We start from the raw sequence: 19,040 nt of genomic DNA, 5'->3' as shown, positions 1-19,040 counted from the left end.
CACTATTCATCCCAGAGGCAGCATCGATCGGCTTCAGTTAGGAGCAGTAGCGAAGGAATCGCTCCATCGGGTTCAGTTAATAGCCATCGATCGATCGCTCGGGTTCAGTAACGCGTAGCCTGGAGTGCAATCGCTCGGGTTCAGTTAGAGCCCAACGCCTCGCTCGGCTTTAGTTAGAGCCAACGCCTCGCACACACACGCATACGTACGGGAGAAACGTGCATCGCTCCGCCCCCGATCTCCCACCGTAACCGGCAACTCCCTGAAATTTTCCTCCCCCTCGCTTCTACCATGGTTTTTTCCGTCATGGACGGCCCAAAGAATGTCATGCAGCTGCGTCTCCGGCCCGCCCAGGATGAAAAGCCCATTTTCTGTCATGATTTTTGTCATAGAAGTAGGAGCCCACCACATCTACGATGATACCGGGTTTTGTCAGAATTATCGTCATAGAAGTGTCATATGTATGACAGAAAAAAATTTCATTCGGCCCAAAATGTCACGGATGTGTGTTTTTTTGTAGTGCTAGATTGTAATTCTTCCAATCTGGTTAAAATGCATGTGCTAGGCTGCTTAGCTTATACATTATACCTGTTAATGTGACATGCCTTCCTGTATTTAGTACATAGTACATCTGTCTATTAAGCATGTCCTTACATAAAACTATTGTTTTTTTTGTATCCCGCATCAATCAATATGACGAGACACCTTTAGTATATGCAGTGCGATATTAGTTGCATCTTTCATATGATTTATAGCATGCGCTGCTTCTAATTTGTTGAAATTCCATTTATGATGAGACACTTTTAACTTGGCAGAGTCATATTGGTTGCATCTTTAATGTGGTGTCTAGCTTGCATTGCTTCTTATTTGTTGGAATGGTTTCTGCTTAGTTTACACAAACTGTTGTGAACATGCAATGTCGTCCTGTTTTTCGTACATATTCCATCCTGGTATCATGTGTTTGCCTTACATCAAAGTAGTGATTGTCAGGATCATGCATGAATGAGTTCTAAAGAGAGAATTTTATTGCTTTTTCTTGTCGGTTTTACTTGACAATTCAAAATCAATAAAGCAGAAGGAAGTTAGCAAGGTAGCGGATAAAGTTGCTCCTTCCGAACGGAGGGCCTCTACAGTTTCTACTCCACACCCCCAAGATGATTTCCAAGACAACACATGCATATACACTCAACAAAGCTGTGTTTATGATGAGCACATCTCCCCTAGTGCACCATCACCGGTGCTCCCTATAACTTAGCACTGTTATATGTGGTTGCATGTTATGTGTGATGTCTAGCTTGTATTGCTTCTAATTTTGTTGAATTCAATCTGCTTACTTTAGACATTATACTTGAATAAGACATCTGTTCCTGTTTCTAGAACATACAATATCTGTCTATCACACCATGTTCTTACATCAAATTACTACTGTTGTGTAACCTACAACAATCACTTATCATAAGACACGTTTGACTTCGGAGTGTGATATAGGTTACATCTCGCATTCTTTTCTAGCTTGTACTACTAATTTGTTGAAATGGCACTTATGATGAGACAATTTTAACTTGGTAGAGTGATATTCGTTGCATCTTTCATATGGTGTCAAGCTTTCATTGCTTCTAATTTGTTGAAATGCCTTCTCCTTAGTTTATACGTCATAAGCTGTGAATATGAAATGCTGTGAATATGCAATGGCACTAATGACGAGAGACCTCTAACATAGTAGTGTGATGTTGTTTGCATCTTGCATATGATTTATTTTTGGTACTGCTTCACATTTGTCTAAACGCCATTTATGATGAGACACTGTTAACTTGGCAGAGCGATATTTGTAGCATCTTTCATATGGTGTCTACCTTCCATTGCATTGCTTCTAATTTGGTGAAATGTCTTCTTCTTAGTTTACACATCATAGTTCTGGTTATCTCTTTCATCCTGTTTTTCATACATATTACATCCTCCTATCATGTGGTTGTCTAACCTCAAAGTTCAGTTCATCTGCATCACGCATCAATTTGTTCTGAAGAACTAAATTGTTATTCATTTTTCTTGTCGGCTTGACTTAATATGGCACAGAGAAAGAGGAAGAAACACAGAATGCTAGGGAATGAGAAGCGGATGAATCCTGCAGATTCTGCTGGTACTGATGGTGCAATAGAAGGTCAAAGTCCAGCGGAAAATTCTACAAACACGACATCCCATGCTACACGAGCTGCAAAAAAGCCAAACAGAAACAAATAGCTGCCACCAAACAAGCAGAGACAGCCCTAGTTCTTGCAACACCTACCATAGTACTACCAGCTTCACGACTTACTCGTGCGTCAACTGAGCTAGCAGCACGTTCCCAAGATCCCTTGCCACCTGACACTACTTCCCAAGGACTCTTGACACAAGACGAGTTGGCAATATCAGATGAACCTTGTGAGCTTCAATAGCAAGAAGGTAGTTGCTGGAGTCAAGTTACAGTTGCATGCTTCTTTATATGTAGTCTCACAGTTTGATGTACACTAACACTTCCTATGTTCGTTGTTGGACTAGCACCTAGGCGCAAGAGGAAACAAACATCAGGGATAATGCTCGATAGGTTAACTAAATCCAAAGGAGGAAGAATGGAGATCCGTTTTGAGGCGGGTTTAAAAAGGCCACGTGATGCTACAAAGTCAGCCAAGTTAGTATCAGAGGCAGCGGTTGTCGTTAGGTGTCATGTACGTATCCTCCCAACATGGATTCGGTACAGGAATGACAAAGACGAAACCCAGTTCAACACCTTCCTCGACCATTTATCTGTAAGTATGGTTATGTATGGAAACTAGTAATATCGTCTTGCTCTGTCCCATACTTTCTAGGTTGCTGATAATGAGACTCCCATAATTTTCAACAGATGAGGTTCAAGTTGGATAGCCAAGATGATGCAACCAGACAAGCTTGCACCCATGTTTTCAAGTCTGCTCTGCGATGGTATCGGTATAACTTGAGGAAACTCACTTTGGAGGCAAGGCTAACAGTGAACTTTCCCAAACATCTCCAGTGGAAAATATATCGGATGAAGACTGGAGGGGCCTTGTTAAACACTAGTGTGGTCCGAAGTATCAGGTACATTATATATATGTGATCAGATCACATGTTGAACTCCTATTTACGCATGTGCCACACAAATCTATCTTCTTGTAGGTGAACTGTTCAAAGAACAAGGCCAACCGTACGAAAGTGAAATTCCAACAGACGACAGGATCTCGTAGCTATATTGCACACTACGAGGCTCTTGTAATTAGCTGTTGTTTCACTCTTTTTGTTGTACCATATTATCAGATCTATATTGACTTGTTCGAAATGCAGAGGAAATCCCACAAGGACCAAAAAGTACCTGAACCAAATGTTGTGGAAATCTTCAAGGACTGTCACACCAGCAAGAAGAAGGGCATGACTACACTAGTCAAAGCCGCTGTTGTTAGTCCTTAATCCTCATGCATTTTAACTACTACTTACTCTGACTTGTGCCTTGAACTACATGGTTTGCAGCCAATGTCTATTACTCTTTTCAATTTTATACACAATTGTCTTAGCGTCATTGCACCTTACAAGGTTTAAAAGAGAGGAGTGATGTTCCTTTGATCTTGACCCGTAATCTAGTTCCGTGCTAGACTTGCCCACACAACGTTACAATTGCCTGTTTGTCTGTTCTCAGTTGTTTTGTGATATGAATGATGTCAAACTATGCTTACCGTATTATAAACTTCGTCTCTTTATCCTTAGCCCTCAATACAATGTGAAGAAATAGACAATACATTAGCGATGGTACATGGTCATATGTTTGGAACCTGGTTTTATTATGTACTTTGCAATAAAATACAACTGATATTTTACATGGGTTCACCAGAATAAGTTCTGTATATAGACCAAAGCTATTTTGTTTGGTTTTGTTGCCTCCTTAATATCTTCTGTTCGGGTACTACTAATGTAAAACCTCAACTTTTCAGTGAGCTATGGAAAAAATGGTGGAACCGCCACCTTTTGAAGGTGGTGAGGCAACTATAACCACAATGTCAGCTCTTGCTGTAGTGGGTCAGTACATGTCCACTAACAGTGCCAAAAGCACGTTCCTGCGTAATATTGGGTTGGTTATTAAGGCAATATCATCCAAACTGCCTCATGATCAAGATATGCAAGCTCAAAGCAATGTTGTATCTGCGCTCCAAACACAAGTCCATTCCCTAACAGAGACCCTTTGAGAAACAAGGAGAGACATTGTTCGATGTCCTCAAGATATGCATGGTTTTGAAACCAGACTATCAGACATTTGCTATGTTGTTCAGGAGCCTAGGGGAAATGAAGCCGAGGGTTATGGTGCTCCATCAGACAATACAACATGAAAACGTAACAATCAGGTCAAATGAACTGAGCTTCTGAACTTCTGGTGGTGCATTTATCTGCTAGACTGTTAAGTTTTATGCCAACCTTCCTTTTGTTATATAGTTGTAGTTTGTTTTGGTGCGATACAAAATTTATTCTTAACGTGCAGCCACCATCTGAAGAAAACAACAAGCCATTTTTGTACAGTGTAGGGTGTTCGCTATATTTGCACTGGTGGCGCTCTTTGATGCCGAGTGGATGTAATCTGTGCAATCGCCTTAATAGCCTAGCGTTAGTTTCGGCCTTATTTATTTCCTACTTTTATTTTTCCCTGGTTTGCTAGTGGCCGCAACAACCAAGGGCCATATACGGGCCGTAGGATCCATGAGTCTCCTACGGGCTGTAGGATCCATGGGTCTCCTACGGGCCGTCAATAAATGGGCCTCCAACAGGGCCGTAGAATCGGTGGGCCTCGGGCCGTCAGATAAATGGGTCTACATGGGCCATAAACAGGCGTAATTGGTATCAGCCCAGCACAGTAACGGGCCGTTAACAGGCCGTAGGACAGCAAAGGCTTAATTCTGTCACAGGCATAACAGGTCATTAATGGGTCAGAATATAGGACGGGCTGGAAACGGCGCAACGGGTTAACAGGCCAGAAACGGGCCGACTCTTGCCATGGGACGAATTTGGCCCATTAGGGTAACAGGCCAGTAACGGGCCGACTCTTGCCATGGGCCAAATTTGGCCCATTAGGGGAACATGCCAGTAACGGGCCGGAAGTAATCGAGGGCCGAAAAGGAGCCCAAGAACATATGGGCCGTGAATAGGCCGAAAGCTAACACGGGCCGGAAACGGCCCATGTAAATCACGGGCTGTTAACAGGTACAAAGAAAATTACTGTTCATTATGGGCTAGAGTCACCGTGCACTACTAGGGAAAAGGCTAGCAGCAGCGCGGGTTTTAGGTGTATCAGTAGCGCGGGGAGTGGCGCTACTAATAAGGTGCTACAGCTAACACATAGCAGTAGCGCGTGCTCACCGGCGCTACTGCTACACAAGTGTAGCAGTAGCGCGGTTAGTGGAAGCTCGCTACTGCTAGTAGCTCTAGCGCGCTTTGCCATGACGCGCTACTGCTATCGCGGCGCTGCTGCTAACTTTTATACACTCGCTACTGCTAATTTAAGTAGTTTTTTTCTCGACATATTTGTTTTGTATTTGAACAGGCTTTATAGAAGAATCTTTAGCACATACAAATGTCATCATGATACACATACAAATGCCTGCGAGACCACAAATGTAATCATAGCATATACATACAAATAGTCTCATCATAATCATCATCCACCACAAAGTGGTATCTTGTCATCATCTCGAAAATAGCGATACATGCAAGTCTCGAATACTTGCAACTACAACAATGTCATCCATCTAAACAAAGGTATACGCAAGAAGAGCTATCACTATGAGTGAGAGCGGAACTATACAGTACATGAGGTGGTGGTTACGAGTCCTCTCTCGCGCTAGCGTGAACCTCAAGTAACTAGCTTCTCCTTCTTTTCTGCTTTTGAAGCCTTTATGGCTGGCGCGCATGAACCCATTCACTTGCGCCTGAAACTCATGCCACTCGTTGTACACCCCCAGAACCTTCCCTTTGTACACGACATAGCAATTCCATCTCGCCATCAAGAAACTAGGTACCTGTTAGAGATGCATGTTCATGAAGACGATGTACAATCATATATATGCAACAAAATATACTAGAGCAACACCGAAAAAGAAAGGGTTAGCAACTAGATGCAACATACAGTACGCAAACTAACAAAGTAGCGTTACGCAAGTTCGGCAGGGACCATGGACATCACAAAGTTTCATCGCTACAAAAAGCATACAAGTTCAACCGACACATATCATCATCATCGGCATCATAAATCACTAGAAGTTCCATCCTTCCATATCATCGAGTATGAACCCTAGCTTCTTGAACGGCATGAGGTCTAGACGTTGCATGCCTATGCGAGTTCAGACGTCAGCTCGCGATATAGGGCCATGGTGGAACATCCCCTTCTCATCAACGACTTCTTTCATGATGATCGTCACAATGTCGCTTTGGATGCGAAAGAAGTCATCTCTTAGTTTATAATCCGCTTCTCCATGAGATTGTAGCCGCTTGTGGATATGATCATCATTTCTGCTTCTCATGCAAGACCCATGGATTCGCGAAGGGGTCTGGGAGACCCGCGGCTTCATGTTCCGCGTCCTCCTTATCCCATATGGGCCTTTTACCGAGGTAGCCACGGCTTCCGAGGCGATGCTTCCCCGTGTTCCTTTGCTGAAGGCTCTTGAATTTTGCAGCCTTAGCCTTGGCTGCCTCGGTAGCGCAAGTGTCCTTGAACTTTTCGAACTCCTCTTCCGTAAGTGTCGGATTTTCCTCCAGAATCTTGGACAGGGGTTCATCGGCCTCAATAGCTCATTTCACCCTCCCTTTCTAGGAGGCCAAATCATTGTTGAACATGCCCATGGCGTGATTGTTAATCTTTTGATCTTCGGATCATCCCACGGTTGTTCTATGTTATCATCCCGGTCGGGGAACTTGAATCTCTTGTGCAACTTCGTTAGGAGCAACTGCGTCAAATGTTCTTTACTCCTTAAGTCATTGTCGTTGATGATCGCGCATTCCCGTAGGATGCATCCTACTTGATTCCCATAGCACTTGCGAGCTTCTTCCGGCTCTAACGGCTCAAACTTGCCAGGTGCCATCTTTGTGATCACAAGTCGTCCAATCCTTAGTTTGTTAGGTTTTCGTATCCTCTGTTTCTTATGCTTCCTCTTTTCGGTAGCGGCATCGGGGCCAGTACCTTCCCCGCCGGTATCTTCCCCATCGGTACCTTCCCCACCGGTCTCGGCGCCGCCATCGGTGCCGGCACCGTCGGTGTCGATGTCGGCATCAGTACCATCATCGAGGCCGACCTGCAAACCTTGCTTAGCAGTCAAATAGTCGAGGTACTCTTGTTCACCCTCATAATCCATCTCATCTGCATCTTGGTCAAAAGGCCCAGTTCTTCGTTGTTCGACATGTTTCCTATGATTAAGTGTCCTCATTTATTTCTAAAAGTATGAATAAATGAGAAATGACATAAAAAGAAATCTATGTGCTAGCACTCGATATGCCAACTATGTAGCACAAATCATGCCTTTATTCACGGGAAATTTCGGCATGACCTTTGCTAAAAAATGGACATATCGAGCGCCTGAAATTCACCGGAACGGAAATGAATCAACATTCCGGCGTAACATAGGCCACTCGCATCATTTTCCAAACATGACATGTCCAAAACATGACATATCCACATATCACATGTCCAGTTCAAATTTGCATATAAATTCAGCTAATTTTGAAACCTAGCTAAATTCATAACTAAATAGATAACCTAATTAACATACTGCTCTAACTAAAACCTAAGTAAATTAACCGAAGAACCCTAGCAGAGAGAGAGAGGGCGGGGGGTTACAGAGGGTGCAGGGGCGAGGAGGCAGGCCCGACGACGGCCGAGGTTGGGAGGGGAGGAAGCAGAGGAGGGAGGCGAAGGCCGACGGGTCGGGGGCGAGCGCCGACGTCAGGGTTGGGGCCAGGGCCGGGTCGGGGGTGAGCGCCGGGGTCGGGGTCGGGGGCGAGCGCCGGCGCCGGGGTCGGGGGCGAGCGACGGGGGAAGAGAGAGTGGGGATTTGGGGGAAAAGGCGGGATGAAGCAGAGATAGTGAGAATTTTGGGTTAAGTGGACGTAGCAACAGCGCGTTTGGACAAAACGCGCTGCTACTACCTTCAGTAGTTGTAGCGGTTTATACGAAATGCGCTACTACTACCTTCAGTAGCTGAAGCGGTTTATACGAAATGCGCTACTACTACTGCCAGTTTTCCTTTTTATTTTCCTTTATTTTCTCCCACTTTTATTTCCCGAGAACAGTGAACGAAGGGAGGGCGATATATATTGCATCATTTGACGGTTAAATATGTATGCAAAATAGGAACATATATATTACACCATTGGACCCATGCATAATAATGGCTAAGTGTGTATACAAAATAGGAACATATATATATATATATATATATATATATATATATATATATATTACATCATTTGACCGATAACATACGGTTCCTCAGCGCTGACGTTTTCGTTTCTGAGTCAGCTTCTTTCCCTTCTTGTTCGTCAAAGAATAATTGAGCCCCTCATTGTGACTTTGCCTTTTCCATGGAGTACGATTTTTCTTAGGTAATGTAGTATTGATTCTTCTTTTGACGTATACTTCATCATCATCGTCATTTTCCCTCATTGAGTTGCCGTACTGATCATAGTCTTCCTCGTTGGCAACTCCATCCATTCCAATGATGTTCCTTTTGCCTCTCCTCACGACAACACGATTGGAATTGCATGGGTCGGTTATGAAGAATCATTGTGTCACGTGCTTAGCGTGTACCCATGGCTCGTTTTTTGCGATAGCGTTCACGGTAGCGCTCTTGGCATCGGGTATACTCATGGTAGTGAAAATCCGGTTTTCTCTTTCGACATTCTTTGCCCATCTGACACGGAACATCGTCGTGTTGTGCAGTCCAGAGTAGTCAAGCTCCCAGATCTCCTCGACCCTTCCATAAAATCGTTCAGTTGCGCCGTTGTCGCTGCCGGTCATGCATTCCGTCATCACCCCTGAGTTTTGATCATCACTGTCCATATCTTTGGCCTCCGTGTAGAACGTGTATCCGTTGATATCATATGCCTGATAGGTTACGAGGTTGGGCGAGGGGCCATGTGCTAAGGCGTATATGAGCAATCCGTCCTTAGAGCCCTCCTCCGGGGGATTAGCAATAATATGCTCTTTGAACCAATGCAGGAAAGTGGAGTTGTGCTCTCTAGTAACTTCGGCGTTCGTCCTGCATACCCCCCGGTCATGATACTTCTTTGCGATAATTTCTTTGTGCAGTGCCACGAAAGGATCTACCTCGTCTAGGTGTTGTAGCACTACCAAGTTTGCTCTGTCAAAGTCGCTGCGTCGATCTGAGTATGCCACGTGCAGTTCCCTGCGACCGTTGCAGTGACCATCTCCTTCGAGCCTCCCATCGTGCTTGTTAACGGGCAAACCAACACTAACACCAGGCGGCTGGTCTGCGCCATATAGAAAATTCTCACAGAAAGAGATGCACTCTTGTGTCAAATAGCCCTGGACGATGCTTCCATCCGGACGGGACATGTTACAAACGAATCCTTTGATGATCCCATTCATCCTCTCAAATAGCATCATGTTGTGCAGGAATGACGGCCCCAGGTCTATTATGTCATCCACAATATGGACATACAGATGCACCATCACGTCAAAGAACGCGTGCGGGAAGTACATCTCAAGCTCATTTAGTATCACAACGATCTCTTCCTGTAGCCTTCGGAGCTGCTTCACACTGATCGACTTTCGAGAGATGACGTCGAAAAAGTTGTAGAGACCAATAAATGTGTCACGGACGTGCTTGTCCATTATCCCTCTAAGGGCAACAGGTAGTATCTGCGTCATCATCACATGACAGTCATGAGACTTCATCCCGCCGAAACTTCTCTTGTCCGTGTCTAGATATCTGCTTATCTTTCCACAGTAACCGGAACTAACTTTGACTCCGGTAAGGCACTTAAAGAAGGCATTGATCTCAGCCTGACTTAAGGTGAAGCAAGAAGGGGGCAATAATCCTCTTTCTTTATTTTCTTGCCCTTCTTCTCCCGTACCTCTGTCTCCGTCTCTATCTCGTCTGACATTTTATGGGGTGGCATGTGCAGATCTTCCCTGATTTTCAAATCTTGCAAGTCTTTTCTTGCCTTCGGCCCATCCTTGGTCTTACCCGGCATGTTCATTAGTGTTGCGAGCAAGCTCTCAAGGACATTCTTACAGATATGCATTTGATCAAGGCAATGAGGTGTATCGAGTTTGTGCCAGTACTCCAAGTCCTAGAACATAGACCTTGTCTTCCATACCTTCACCAGCGGCTCCGACGCCTTTCTCATTGTCTTTCCCGGTGCGGGGCACTCCTTCCAGTTTTTCAACAGCTCATCAATTTCGGCACTGCTCCGCTTACATGGAGGTCCTTGATGCTCAGTGTGACCATTGAATAGATCTCCATAGTTTCTCCATGAGTCGTCCTGTTCAAGACATCTTCGATGCCCCATGTACACGATTTTCCCAGACCCGCCATCTTTCCTTGAGTTAGTTGCTGAGACGTCGTATCATCCATGCACCATGTGCATCCGCAATACCCATGGCACACCTGGCCTGCCACATATCCGTAACCGAGATAGTCCTGCACTGTCGTGATCAGCGCGGCTCTCATGTTGAAATACTCGCCTTTGCTGGTGTCCCATGTCTTGGCCGGTGTTTTCCATAACGTGTCTAACTCCTCTTGAAGTGGCCCCAGATACAAATTAATATTATTTCCTGGTTGTTTCAGCCCTTGAATAAGCATGCTCATGTGAATGTACTTTGATTTCATGCACAACCAGGGGGAGGTTGTACATCCATACAAACACGGGCCAGGTGCTATGGTTGGTGTTCTGGTTGCCAAACGGATTCATGCCATCGGTACACGCGCCGAGCACGATGTTCCTTGCATCACATTCAAAATACTGATAGAAGTTGTTCAACGCTCTCCACTGGCTTCCATCCTTCACGTGTCTCAGCTTCGGATCATCTCCATCGTCGGGCTTCTTCCTCTCCACGTGCCAGCGCATTAGCTTTGCTTCCTTGGGATCTATAAAATACCTCTGGAGACGGGGAGTGATCGGTAAGTACCATACAACTTTCTGGGGACATTTCTTCCCGGCCTTCTTGTATCGAGAAGCATTGCACACCGGACAGCTTGTTTCTTCTGTGTGATCCTTCCGATAAATTATGCAATCGTTGATGTATGCATGGTATCTAACGTGTGGCAGATCAAGAGGGCACACGATCTTCTTGGCCTCATCAACACTAGTAGGACATAGATTACCTGCGGGAAGAACATCCTTTAGGTACTTGAGATGCTCATCGAGGCTAGTGTCGGTCCATTTGTTTTTAGCCTTCGTCTTCAGGAGTTGGAGCGTGAAACTCAAGCGGGTCACCTCAGGATTGCAACCATCATACAATGGAGTGTTCGAGTCTACCACCAGTTGCTCCAGCTTAGCCTCCTCTCTAGAAGCAGCTCTCTCAATACTCATTTCCTTGTGAAGCAATGCTTGAACATGAGGGTCCCGCATGATTGAAATTAGTACCGACGAACTCTGCTGCATGGAGTCCATGTCGTTCTCTCCACCGCCATGTTCGGCCCCTTCTCCTCTGCCATGTCCGGCCCCTTCTCCGCCGCCATGTCTGGCCTCATCCCCACCGCCATTATCGATCATCTCTTTGCATTGCCCCGTGTCATCATTGCCTGCCCCATCGGCATCCTCAACATCGTCATCCTCATCTTCAGTTATCCACCGAGTATAGCCATCCATGAAACTAGTCATGAGCAGGTGCGCTTCGACACGACCATCGTCATATGGGTCAAGCCAAACTATTCCTTTGCATTTTCGACACGGACATAAAACCTCTGTTAGGTTATTTTCTTTCATGTCCTGCACCGCCGACCGCAACCACCTGTTCACCATCGTTCCACTGACCATCGTGAACGTCTGCATGGCAATAATAAAAAAAATTGATTATAAAAATGCGTGCATGCATCAAAGTCATACAAAAATTCGGCATGACCTTCCCTAAAAATAGGACATATATGGATCTAGAGTTTGCCTGGAATTCGCCGAAGCGGAAATAAATCGACATTTCGGCAAAACATAGGCAACTCAAAAGCACAATTTGGCGTCAACTCATGCCACACACACAATTTCCACAAACATATCACACACACATAAACATATTTCCATTTTGCAAAAGCATGAAATTTTCATCACCTCTATCTCGAGATCGAGCACACGGTGGAGATGATGTTGTAGGGAGATCAAGAGTGCACAAAGCTCTTCTTGACTAAGATAGATCTAGTTAGGGGGCAAATAGGTCACTTAACTAAATCCTACATCTACCTAGCTACCTAATTTGGGAGGAGACAACTTCAACTAGTGGAGGGGAAGGAAAAAGAGAAAAGGAGATGCATTAATGGAGGTGGTGTAGTTAGGTAGGAGTAATGAAGAAGAGAAAGGTAGATAGAAGAGAGAGAGTAATGGGGGAGAAGTATTGAGGAAGAAGAAGAGTGAGAGTGGGAGGTAGGGGAAAGGGAAGAGAAGAGGGGGAGGGGGGGCGGTGGGGAAAAGGTGGTGGTTGGTGCGGATTAGCAGTAGCGCGGGATGTAAAACGCGCCGCTGATAAGAAAGTAGCAGCGTAGCGCTTTCGGCAGAAGCGCTACTGCTAAGTGGGATTAAAAGTGTGTCCAATTTGAAAATTAGCAGCAACGACCTCAGAAAAACCGCGCTACTACTACTGCTTTAGCAGTAGCGCGCCTAAGGGAACCGCGCTGCTGCTAAATGGAGTTGGGGGGCACTGTCGGTCGATATTTGTAGCAGCGCGGGTTACACAGACCGCGCTACTGCTAAACACTTGCCAGTAGCGGGTTTTCCACACCCGCGCTGCTACTAATTAGCAGCAGCGCTCCTTTTTGAGACGCGCTGCTGCTAAGATTCTGTGTATAGGGTTTTGCCTAGTAGTGGTGGGCCTATAAAGGGCCAAAACATACGAAGGCCTCATATGGGCCGAAAGATGTCATGGGCCATTCATGGGCCAAAAGTGAAATGGGCTGGTGTTATATTCGACGGCCCACATGATGTTATTGGGATGATTTCCTTTAGGGCCTAACGGGCCGTAAAATGGGCTATTTGTGAAGAGACCATTAACAGGATTTTCATGGGCCAGCCCATTAACTTTTGACCAAGTCAAACGGGCCGGCTTTGTAAGCTAAATGGGCCAGTGGTGGGCCGTGGCACATGTCGACATATCATAGGCACCTATCTGACCCACTAACGAGCTGACACGTGTTTCGTCTGGCTAATAAGAATTTTAAACATGGAAATTTCCCATTGGTCGGGGCTGTTAACGGGTTATCGGATCCAAAACCCGACCTGATAGGTTAACGGTGTTCCGTTATGGTGGATGCCACGTGTCGGTCACCCTTGACAAAAGCACGTCTGTGACACGCGATTTATCGTCATGGAAGTGGACACTTCCGTTATGATAATTTCGGTAATGTCATGGAACACTTCTACGACATCACAGGCATGACTATCTTGATTCTGTCATAAAATCGTCATGGATATACATGCATGACAAAAAAGGCGACCTACTGTGACAAACACGTATCATCACGGAAGTGAATTTTTTTTGTATTGTTGCATACGTGCGGCTATGGCCCTGGTGGGTCCCCACTGTCATCCTCTCCAAGTAAAGTCATCTCCTGATTCCTCATGTTCATTGACCATGTTGACAACGCGAGATGGCGGCGCCACGACGAGTGCAACAACTCGAAGGACAATGGAGAGGGCCTCACGGGCCCTATGGATGGTCTTCTACAATGCCCGTTGATCATTTAGGAAGCCAGGGTCATAGGGCCACATGTCCGCGATGTCATTGTCGTTCGCTTGTTCGCCGACGATTCGTCCTTCTGCGAGATGGTGCTCGTTGAGGAGACGGAGGTTGCAGCACATGCCCTCCTGCGCTGTTAGCTCTTCTGCCATTAGGGCATAGAAGTGCGGCCGGACCTGCTGTATGGTGAACACGGCATGAACCAGCTTTAGCGGTGGTGTCGGCTCCTGGTCGGAAGCCACGTCCATCGTCTGATTATTGTCGCTAAGCTCGGCGAGCTCACTAGCGAGCCATCATGTCCGGTTGCTGGACCGGACCACTGCCAACCACGAGTCTGACCGCCCTGGCACACCCAGACCCCTTTGCCGGCGTTCTGGGAACGGGGGTCCCCAGACTTGCCTGCCTGCGGCCAGCGGCGTGGCTCAAGGGGTGGCCCAGTACGGCCCATCTTCATCAACTCAATCTCAAGACCCTCGCGAGGGGCCAAGCCTCACGGGGCGGACGACACAAGGCTTCCTTAGGGACGGCCTCACCAGACAGGCTCGCGACGAGGCGGAGAGATCAAGGCAGGAGTACCTCGTGAGGTGCTCATGACGCAAGCCATGACGATCGAGACCAAGCGGGCGCCAGGCGGGCGCCAACCTGCGCATTGTCCTCGTTTCCTCTTTGGTGCAAAGGGAGCAAGCGCAGGCGCGGAGTACCGAGGCGTCAAGAAAAGGTTACCATATCAGTGCAACGAGACCAGGACCAGCAGAGCGGCGGGATGGAGGTCACCGTGGAGCCCAGGACGGCGTCATCGTCGGTGCCTTTGGCAGTCGAAGACCAACTTTAGTCAGGATAACTTGTACTAGTTGTTCCCCTTCAAAATGACCGTTGTTGGCTTCCTTCCCGCTCAATATTTGGGAAGAGGACCAGGGCCTCACCATAGAGGGGGGATGGGATCCAGAGATCACTTCATCTAGATCCTAGAGAGATCCACCCAAGTAGAACACCGCGCCAGCTCAAGAACACCTCTCGCGAGGCTATTCTTCCTCTGTACTGTTCATCATCAACCCCTAAGGCAATCCACCACACCACAAACTAGAGTAGGGTATTACACCACAACGGTGGCCCGAACTAGTATAAACCTTGTGTTCCTTGTGTCGTTCATCGTGGAGCTTAGATTCTCAGTGAGGCATTGGGACGTGGATTGGTAGGGGGAAGATCTTCGTGCGCACCCCAAAGTTCAAACCTTAAGGGTTTTGCCGGAACCCGATATCCGACAATTGGCGCGCCAGGTAGGGGTGCACCGGAGCTATCCCTTCCATCGACCCGCTCTCCATCAACACCGCGCTTCACCCTCATGGAAAACAATGCGCCGCCCACTCCGGCTGCCGACGCCGGCACTGGGGCCAGGGGGCTCCGAGCCTTGGCCCTTGCCTTGCGACAGGTGTAGTGGCCGAACAAGTTCAAGCCAGAGATGCCGCCACGCTATGATGGCGCGACAGATCCACTGGCTTTCTTGCTGGCATATGAGGAGGCCGTCCTCAAGGCCGGGGGCGATGACAGGGTCATGGCCAACTGGTTTCCCATGGCCCTCACCGGTGTTCCACGCATGTGGCTGCTCCACCTGCTGATGGCTTTGGTGGTCTCCTGGGAGGAGCTGCGCAACCTCTTCCTCGCCCATTATGCTGCGCCGGCACCCCCGGTCGTCGCAGCTCTCCTGGGCGGCTCGCAAGTGCCACCCTCAAGCCGCCATGTCAAGCCATTCATCCGCCAGATCGGCGCCACCCTCACGCGCCACAAAGCTCCTCCGGGTTGGGTGGCACCCAAGGCCGACTTGACCTTCATCTTGGATGATCACCCCGCCAACACCGCCTTCTCGGGTGCGCTCCCGATGCTGTGCACTCCCACCATCTGCCAGGTGGCTGTCACTAGGACCCTCATCGACGACGGTGCCGGCCTCAACGTGCTCTCGGTGGAGGCCTTCAGCCTCCTCCACGTGCCGCTGGAGCGACTCCGACCCAGCAAGCCCTTCTCAGGCATCGGAGGCAGTTCCACCGGCTCCCTATGGCAGATTCGTCTCCCGGTGACCTTTGGCACCCACGACAACTTCCGCACAGAGCTGGTCGACTTTGACATCGCCCCCATCGGCCACCCGTACAACGCCATCCTCGGCTACCCTGCCTTGGCCCAGTTCATGGCAGCGACTCACCCGGCCTACAACCTCATGAAGATGCCCGGGAGCAGCACCGTCCTCACCGTAGCTGGAGATACAAAAGATGCTCTGCAAGCGCTCAAGCTCGCCTTCAAGGCAGCCGTAGTGGCGCAGCCCACCAGCGCCAACACCCTCAAGGCCAAGGGGGCTGCGCCAACCAAGAAGAAGCAGCTGTTCACCCAAGACAAGGCGGAGACCAAGAAGGTACCAGTCGATGAGGATGGATCCTCCGGCGCCACCTTCACCATAGGCGCCAATCTCGACCCCAAACAAGAGGAGGCTCTAGTAAAATTCATGCGCGCAAACAAGGAGGTGTTCGTGTGGGAACCCAAGTAGCTAGCGGGGGTCCCAAGGCAGGTGATCGAGCACCACTTGAACGTGTGCCCCAAGGTGCGCCCCGTGAAGCAGAAAGCAAGGCGGCAGTCCACCGAGAAGCAGGCCTTCATCGTCCAAGAAACCCACAAGCTAGAAGCTGCGGGAGTCATTCGCGAGGTTCGCTATCCGGAATGGCTGGCAAACCATGTTGTTGTGCCGAAGAAGGGAGGAAAGGAGCACATATGCGTCGACTTCACCAACCTCAACAAGGCCTGCCCTCAAGATCCGTACCCGCTCCCCCACATCGACCAAATCGTCGACTCCACCGCTGAGTGCTTCCTGGATGACTTCTCGGGCTATCACAAAATCAAGATGGCGGTAGAAGATGTGGAGAAAATGGCCTCCCTGACCCCATGCGGGGTGTACTGCTACACCTGCATGCCATTCAGATTGCGCAACGCAGGCGCAACCTTTCAGCGACTGATGCATATCGCCTTGGGCCGACAGCTCGGGAGAAACACTGAGGCCTACGTCGACGACATCATGGTGAAGTCTCGGGAGGACAAGACCCTGATACAGGACCTGGAAGAAACCTTCGCGACCCTTCGTGAAGTGGACATGCGGCTCAACCCGGAGAAGTGCGTGTTTGGTGTTCCTTCTGGCAAGCTTCTGGGCTTCCTTGTGTCCCACAGAGGTATCGAGGCTAACCCAGAGAAGGTCAAGGCAATCAAAGACATGAGTCCACCGCAAACCCTCAGGGAAATGCAGAAGCTCATCGGGCGAGCAAATGCGTTAGGGCGCTTCATCTCCAAGCTGGGGGAACGTGCCCTGCCCTTCTTCATGCTGATGAAGAAGAAGGGCCCGTTCGAATGGACTCAAGAGGCTGACAAAGCGTTCCAAGATCTCAAGAAGTACATGAATAGCCCCCCGGTGATGGTGGCTCCATGCCCTCAGGAGCCCTTGGTGCTCTACCTCGCCGCCACACCCTACTCCGCCAGCGCAGCTCTGGTGGCGGTTTGGGAGGAGTGCCAGGTCAAAGCCGCATCGGCCGCAACCCCGACCGCGGCAGCTCAAGGCTAGGAAGGCCTCGCGAGGGTCATGGCTTCGGCATATGGGGACAGGCCTCAACAGGAAGACGCCTCCAGGGCTGAGGGGACCTCAACAAGAAGTCAAGAGCCGGGGGCTCTAACGTCTTAGGAGGTGCTCAACTCTCTCGAGGATGCGGGCTCTATCGGCGCGCCCACCCTCGTCGAGCATCCCGTGTATTTCGTCAGCACGGTACTGCGGGATGCAAGGGTGCGGTACCCCATGCCCCAAAAGCTCTTGCTCACGCTATTGGTGGCCTCTCAGAAGCTATGACACTACTTCCAAGGTCACCCCATCAAGGTCATGTCATCCTACCCGTTGGAGAGGGTGCTCAGGAGTCCCAACTCCGCTAGAAGGGTCGTCGAATGGAACATCAAGCTGCAAGCGTTTCAGTTAGAATTCAGCACAACTAGAGTCGTCAAAGGAGCCGCACTTGCAGATTTTCTGGCAGAATGGACAGAGGCGCCAGGGCTCGAAGCAGGCGAAGATCGATCGCTTTCCCTAGGAAGCGAGGCACCAGACGGCTGGGTTATGCACTTCGATGGAGCATTCTCGCGACATGGCGCAGGGTCCGGCGCAGTGCTTATATCCCCCAATCAGGACAAGCTCCATTACGTCGTGCATCTCTATTTCCAGCAAGGCAAAAAGGTTTCCAACAACATCGTAGAATACGAGGGCCTCATAGCAGGCTTAAAGGCCGCGACCGCACTGGGGGTGAAGCGCCTCATCATCAAGGGTGACTCACAACTCCTGTCAACTTCTCCAACAAAGTATACGAGCCCAAGGATGAGCACATGGAGGTGTATCTTGCAGAAGTGCGCAAGATGGAAAAGCTGTTTTTGGGGCTGGAGCTGCAGCATGTGCCTCGCGGCACCAATCAGGAGGCTCATGACATCGCCAAGAGGGCATCGAGGTAGCTGCCTCAGGAGCCTGGCGTTTTTGAGGAACGACTCTTCAAGCCCTCATTAGCACCATCACTATCAAGCACAACGCAACCTCGGGAGGAACTCCCTCAACCGCCTACCTCAGGAGCTCCGGCCCATGGCCCGACCTTAGGAGCATGCTTGCTCCTGGAGCTGGAGCCTCAGGAAGGATGCTGGACTACGGAGCTCAAGGATTACCTGATGCAAGGGACTCTACCAGGGAAAGAAGAGGACGCGGAACGCATGGTCCGGCAGGCCACGACCTACTACATCCAAGATGGAGAGCTCTATCGGAAGTGGCCAAACGGTGTTTTCCTGCATTGCATCTCCAAAGAACAGGGGAAGGAGTTGCTGGCAGACATTCACGATGGAGACTGTGGGCACCACTCGTCATCACGGACCCTCATCAGCAAGGCGTTTTGCAGTGGGTTTTATTGGCCTACAACACTCAACGACGCAATCGAGCTGGTGAAGGCTTGTGAAGCCTGTCAATTCCATGCCAAGCAGATTCATCAGCCAGCTCAGGGCATGCAGACCATTCCACTCTCATGGCCATTCGCGGTTTGGGGGCTGGACATTTTGGGCCCGTTTC

Source organism: Triticum aestivum, chromosome 4B (genome assembly GCF_018294505.1).
Source record: "Triticum aestivum cultivar Chinese Spring chromosome 4B, IWGSC CS RefSeq v2.1, whole genome shotgun sequence".
In the NCBI taxonomy this organism is placed as follows: Eukaryota; Viridiplantae; Streptophyta; class Magnoliopsida; order Poales; family Poaceae; genus Triticum; species Triticum aestivum.
Note: the sequence above shows the minus strand (reverse complement) of the source record.